The sequence below is a fragment of the Alosa alosa genome, chromosome 12 (assembly GCF_017589495.1).
Source record: "Alosa alosa isolate M-15738 ecotype Scorff River chromosome 12, AALO_Geno_1.1, whole genome shotgun sequence".
In the NCBI taxonomy this organism is placed as follows: Eukaryota; Metazoa; Chordata; class Actinopteri; order Clupeiformes; family Clupeidae; genus Alosa; species Alosa alosa.
In genome coordinates this window covers 15,121,073-15,128,572 of record NC_063200.1, presented here as the reverse complement: position 1 = coordinate 15,128,572, position 7,500 = coordinate 15,121,073, and the positions used below count along the sequence as shown (strand labels likewise).

The 7,500-nt window shown below is 40.5% G+C and overlaps 1 protein-coding gene across 1 annotated transcript in view; it reads right to left on the bottom strand.

Moving 5' to 3' along the window:
* Positions 1-7,500, bottom strand: part of lamc3 (laminin, gamma 3) — a gene marked incomplete in the record, with an annotated part of 110,239 nt that overhangs the window by 92,313 nt on the left and 10,426 nt on the right.

Sequence of the window (7,500 nt, the reverse complement as noted above, 5' to 3'; positions counted from 1 at the left end):
GATGAACTACAGGACCGAGACGCGGAACCGAGAAAAAGACACACACTCGGGTCCAGTTCTCTGACCTGCCTGCCCCCATCAATGGAACCAGTGACATGCAACAGATTGCAAAAGGACTCTCTCTCTCTCACACACACACACACACACACACACACACACACACACACACACACACACAGGCATATGCTGCCTGTACCGTATGATGGCAAATGGTAAAACAAAAAGATTTATGATTCTCAATAGAGCCGAAATGGAAAATTGCTCCCCCAAAAGTGGGGTTGTCCTCAGATTGTAAAGCTCAGCGGAACGGCCTGTCAGGAGCTCAATTTTAACAACATGTTGCAAAAAGACAAATTTAAAAAAAGTGATGATTACAGTTTTGTTTGTGCTACAGAGTCCACAGAGGCTAACACACACACACACACACACACACACACACACACACACACACACACACTTGCATGTACACAAAGATACACACACACACACACACACACACACACACACACACACACACACACACACACACAAACACACACACACACACACACACTCACTTGCATGCACACAATGATGTACACACACTCACACACAAAGGGTGGAACAGTGCATTGAAAAGTAAGTTGCTAATACCCTCAGGTTATTGAGGAGACTCCGGAAATGCATTTAAATCTCCAGGACAGCGAGTAATGTTGCTGTAATCCAGGAGATTACGCAACACCAGTGGCACAGAGGGGAACAAAGATTCTAAAAGAATACAGCCAGCGGAACAGACGTCTGGAATCTTTACCGCCCGGCAAAAACAATTATGACCTTGAGCTGGCGTTCTGCACTGGAGTTCTGTGGCATTAAGGAGTCTATATGCTATAGCATGGGTTCCCCAAAGTGGGGGTGGGGACCCCCGGGTTCTTGGGGCTTGAGGGGTGGGTCGTGTAAAATGATTTCCATAAATCAAATAAATTTGGGAAAAAAAAAGAGCTGTCACTTGACCGCACTTTAAAGACAGATTTTAATTTCAAGACGCTTGCTGAGTTCTGGATTTCAGTCGAGAGGGAATATCCACAACTATTCAAGGCCGCGATGGACGTACTGAGGCCGTTTGGCTCCACATACCTGTGCGAAAAGACTTTCTCTGCACATATATTTAAAAACAAATACAGATCGCGTCTAAATGTGAAGGATGATCTGTGGCCGTCTCCACAATTAAACCAAGAATGGACTTGCTGTGTTCGGCATAAGATAGCCAGAGCCATTAGATTAGATGAGATTAAGCTGAAATATAGTTGCCAAAATGTAAATTTACGCAGCAACAATGTACATATATATGTTTACAACAGTTTGTGGATATTACCCTGACTGAGATATTCTTCTGTTAAAATGGAAATTAAAGTAATGTTTCAAAGTTAAGTTTGCACGACAGCAATAATGTGCACTCATGTTACATGGATATTATTTTTTGACTAAGGTATTCTGCTTTTATCATATAGTAAATTTCTATATGTAAAATCATAACAGGCTGCTCTGTTCTTTTGTGTTGTCGTTAAGCCCGTGTTTGGATAAGCCTAGTGCGTATGGCCGGTGCGCACATTTTATTTTATTTTTTGAGTCACATCCAGGGATAGTGTGGGTCGCCAGTCTCTAGCACGGTTATTTTGGGGGTCGTGGGTTGAAAAGTTTGGGAACCCCTGTGCTATAGCATACAGAATGTATTTCCATTTAAACTGCACGTAGAGGACAGTTATTCATTCTCATACCTTTGCTATAACTTATCATTGGATACATCCTATGGAACATCACCACAAGATGGAATCATTGTGTGGAATGGATACACTCAGAGGCTCTGGATACACCCCATAGAACGTCACCACAAGATGGAATCACTTCAGGATGGGACCGTTTTGGATACAAGAATGTCATCGTAAGAAAGAACAGAATTAACCTACTAAATGAGCAGACAAGTCTGAACTAGATTATGGACTGGATCAGGACAGCGGTGGACCTGGACTAGAATTAGCAGGTAAATGGGAGGAGGAGGCCCATCAACAGGCCCAGTGAATAATGGTTCTAATCCCGACAGGCCCCAAACCTTCCTGCTGCTTATGAGGCCAAGAAACAGCCACTTGAGCAAAGCAGAAAATCAAACATGTTAAATTATTATTTATATCCTTTTACAAATGGCTGTGAAGAGCAAAGTCTGTTTCCTACATGGAGGAAAAACAGCAACAGCAAAAAACAAACAAAAAAAAAAAAAACTGGACAGAGTAATGGGCAGAGTGCAATCTAATCGATCTAAGAATGACAATCCTCAGACGAAGTTCATTTCCTTTCCCTGCGATCTCTCACAAAGAGAGAGTGCCTCAGGCCGTCTGCGTCTCCAACTGGAGGAACAGAAAACCAGCCGGATGTGTGTTTGTGTGTGTGTGTGTGTGTGTGTGTGTGTGCTTGGGTATGTGTGTGTGCTTGGGTATGTGTGTGTGTGTGTGTGTGTGTGTGTGTGTGTGTGTGTGGTGTGTGTGTGTGTGTTTGGGTATGTGTGTGTGTGTGTGTGTTTGGGTATGTGTCTCTGTGTGTGTGTGTGTGTGTGTGTGTGTTTGGGGGTAGGGTGGTGGAGGGGGCATAATGGGGACACTAAATCAATTAGTGGAGCAGGCAGAGGAAACAGATGCAGTTATTGAAATGGGGGTTTATTGCGTTTAAGGCAGCACATACTTCATTGTGCCATACAAAATTAATTCAGCGATCCTTTAAAAATGAGGAAATCGCTCAATGTAAAAGGCTCCTTTTAAAACTGATTATCTTACAACTGAAGCAGTTGTTACAGACCCACTTCCAACTTCTGGGGAAAAAAAATAAATATATTTTAGACTTGGTCTCTGAGTGAAACTGCTCACATTGTTTACTGTGGGCACCAAAGCGTATAGGCAAGTAAACACACAGACAAACAAACAAACAAACAAACACACAGACAGACTGACAAACAAGTGGAACGAGGACTGAAATGAACAGACAAAGGAGATAAAAATGTGCCCCCCGGGTGCACAGGAGGGGAAAAAAAATATTCTGAGGAACGAGAGCCGAGTCCCCATCAGAATCACAGAGACCAGCCTCTTCTCTAGAGACGCCCACAGGGAAAAGATGGGAGGATGGACAAAGAGAGAAGAAAGGAAAGAAAGGCAGAAAAAAGAAGGTGAAAGTAAAGAAAGGAAACAATTAAACAAAAAAGACAAATGGACTAGCATGACAATGGCTAACAGAGAGAAATCTAAAACGGAGGAGAGAGCAAAGAAAGATGGATGAAAGATAAACTAAAGATGATTACTTTATACAAAAACACACACAGCAATGTGTCAAGAGAAGTTGAGTGGCTGTGGGTGTAATTATTTGTGCCGTTGCTGTCACAACATATACATGTACACACACACACACACACACACACACATACACACACACACACTCACACACACACACACACACACACACACACAACGCGTCAGTAGAAATCAGTGCGCGTCTCAAACACAAGAAATACACATCAGAGGGAACGAAGCGGCGAAATGGCTACATTATTGATGCGTCCTCATAATCCAGCTGTCTTGGGAGGAGTGGCAGCTTGCCCGGAAGTTAGCGGGGCTCATCTAAGATTCAGCAGCGCGCTGTGGAAACCTGCGTTTTCTCCATATTTCATGATGTTTTCTGATGGTGGGACACTTAGTTGCCGCCTCCTCACACCATGGTGCCGCTATAGTCTCATGTCTGCATGCTTAATAATGGATCCGTTTGTTGGCCCCATTTGTTAAAGGATGGGAGACAAGGCACCTTATTATTACATTATAACTAAGAGTAACTCTCCGACAAACATCACTTCTTAGATAATTTACCCTCTCCAAATCAATACAGCCAAAATGCTGATGGAGTTGAAATATATAATGGTGATGAAGGTGTTATATACTGTATATACAGTATACATATATAGTTCAGGCATTTAGAGGAGGCTTTTGACAATGTGAATGTGAATTTGACCATCCCCCCTCACAATTAGCGCCAGAACTTCTCTCAACTAATAAATGCAATGAATTCTCATCTTTTTCAAAAGTAAAATTGACAAAATCAGACTCAACATATCTACTCAATTACTAATTCAACATCCGGAACTTCCAGCTACAAATAGAGGGAAACTTAACTTGACAACACACTTGAAAAAAAGGTACAGAAGCTCAGCAAATCACAGCACTGAGACAGCTCTCATCAAGGTTTTCAATGACATATGCCTCAATACAGATTCAGGTAAAACATCAGTCCTAGTGCTATTGGACCTTAGTGCAGCATTTGACACTGTTGATCGCAATATTTTATTATACAGACTAGAACACTGGGTTGGATTTACAGGCATAGTTATCAACTGGCTGAAATCATATCTACAAGAAAGGAGTTTCATTGTTGGTGTATTAATTGACAGTGATCTAAATTTCAACAGCCACATGAAAGCGATAACTAAATCAGCTTTTTACCACCTCAAAAATATTGCCAAATTTAGAGGGCTGTTGTCAAAAGATGATTTAGAAAAACTCATTCATGCATTTATCTCCAGCACGGTTGATTACTGCAATGGACTTTTCACAGGCCTTCCTAAAAAGACTATCAAACAGCTTCAGGTGATACAATATGCAGCAGCAGCTAGGGTTCTCACAAAAACTAAAAGAACTGACCACATTACTCATGCACTGGCTTCCAGTAAGTCACATAATTGACTTTAAAGCACTACTGCTTGTTTATAAATCACTTAATGGAGCAGGACCTAAATACCTCTCAGACATGCTTCAGCAGTACACACCCTCCAGACCTCTCAGGTCTCAGGAGAAAAACCTGTTAGTAAAACCTGCTGTTAAACTAAACATGGTGAAGCAGCTTTTAGCTGCTATGCGGCTCAGCTCTGGAACCAACTTTCGGATGACATAAAAAGGCCCCAACTGTAGCCAGTTTTAAATCTAGACTTAAGACTAAACTGTTTTTATGCTTTCTGCTAACTTATAACTGAGTTATAATTTCTGAATCTGCTTGAAAATTATTCTACCTGTGTCTTTTATTTTGTCTTTTTAATCATTCTCTATTTTTAAATGATTTTACCTTGTGTGTTTTATGTTTTCTTTTTATTATGATCTTTACCTTTTGAACTATTCTTTGACTATATTGCCCTTCTATGCTTTTATTTGTTATTAATTATTTGGTTTTGTTTATGTAAAGCACATTGAATGACCTCTGTGTATGAAATGCGCTATATAAATAAACTTGACTTGACTTTACTTGAATAATGTAAATGTACAATAAACATGTGTAAATGAGGCTGAAAAAAGCTAGATTGTTGCTATGAACCTTGTATGTTAGAATGTTAGAAAAAAGAAACCTTCTGTTCACAATGGCGCACAGGCCTTTCCTTTAATTGATATCCCTTTTCCTCTTATCTGCAAAGTTATGCAAGAAATGAAGGATGAAAAGGAGATTGAAAAGAGACTTTGCATTTCCAGTCTCCAGACTCTGGTGTAGCTACAGGGAGGGGAGTCATTTTCTACACACACACACACACACACACACACACACACACACACACACACAGAGACACAGACACACACACACACACACACACACACACAGACACACACACACACACACACACTACACACACACACACACCCACACACACACACACACACACTACTGTAAAGGAGAAGCGAGACCAACAGAGAGGGATTTTGCAGGCAAGGGAAGATTCTCATTAATTGCTGTTTGAGTTTAATTGAGGCTCGGAGGTGGAGATGCAATTTCTATATAAATATATAATTGTATAAATATATAAATATATATACATAGCCTTCTCAGCTGAATACTAAAACCTTAGTCTGACCGGGAACTCAGTCAATTAAACGTGGACAGACATCCTGCCTCTCTCTCTCTCTCTATCTATCTCTCTCTCTCTCTCTCTCTCTCTCTCTCTCTCTCTCTCTCTCTCTGTTTTTAATGTCTTTGATGCTTAATTGCTTGTGGCTACTGGTCCCAAAGAAAGCGCGGCAGACGGATGTTTATATTATGGTTCATTATTTCTTGTTATTTGTGATTGTGTATGTGAATCTCATTGGTGCAGTTCAGGGTGTATAAACAAAGATGGACACACATACACACACACACACACACACACGAAACACACACACACACACACACACACACACACACACACACACACACAACACACACATACACACACTCTCACACAAATGTACTGCCTCATCAGGTAAAACATTTGACCCTCCTGCTAATTATTTAATCTAACTGTCTAGTCTGTTGTAAAAACATTATGTGTTCTAGGTCCTCTGCAAATACTCTGTTTGTCCCTAGATTCTAAGAGCAAGGTAGGTCTGCACACTGCTGTTTGCTCCAGAGGTAAACTTATTTACCCATTGTTCTCAATGCCTGATGAAGATCCAAAGTGCTCGAAACGTTGCCTTTTTAAGTAAATAAATGTCCTTCTGGAGAAATAAAGAGTGTGCAGACCTACCTTCCTCTTATACCTGATACAATTGTCTAGCACCTGTGGATTACGTTTTTGGATGTGCGCACCACCCCTCTTTCTAAGACGTCCCTAGATTCTACCAATCCTTATTCAGTAGGTGAAAGACTGAGGCCACGTTTACACGAAAACGACAGGCATATTTTTTCTTACTGTTTTCACAACTGTAATGACACCGGTGAAAAAAATCTTGCGTCCTCACGAAGAGGTGAAAAAGAGTGGAAATGCTGTAGTGCATATGCCAGGCAAGTAGATGTCGACGTGGCGGTGCAGATGCTTTTTATAGAATAATAAATATATAGATAATATAGATCATTTGATAGAATATAGAATTTTCTATTTTATACAGTCTATGCATTCTCCGATGCAGTCGCGTGAGTAAAACATTCCTAAGCAGAAATCAGTTTTCAACTGTAAAACTAATAAAGTTAATTTTTAAGGTTTATGAAGGGTGCATTCCAGTCCTTTATTTGGTGAATGCAGGTGCAAATAATCTCCTTTACTTTCTTTGGTTATAGTCTGCGATTCACATTTGTTTTGGCCATCATCGCAAGTGCATAGGCTACTAAATGTTAGTACGCCTGCCCAAATTGCTATTATATGCTGTATCATATATGCCATTTACCTTCCTACTAACAGTCGATACTATTTGCCTGCATCAAATCGCGCATTCGCATTTAGTGCGCATCTACTCTAGGCTTAACATGATTTCTAAGCGACTTGTAGGCTCATATCGGACTTTACTAGACTATAAATGCATTTATTTATGCTGGAAGACATAAAAGAAAAATAAATGAATGACACTGGCACTATGCACAAATTCAGTTAAACTTAAACCGCACTTCCGTAATAACTTCTGACTAGTTCTCTCGCGTCAGTCACTGACAGTAGCTAGAATGCATCGAGAAAACACATAGGAAAAACACTGTCATGATCATGTC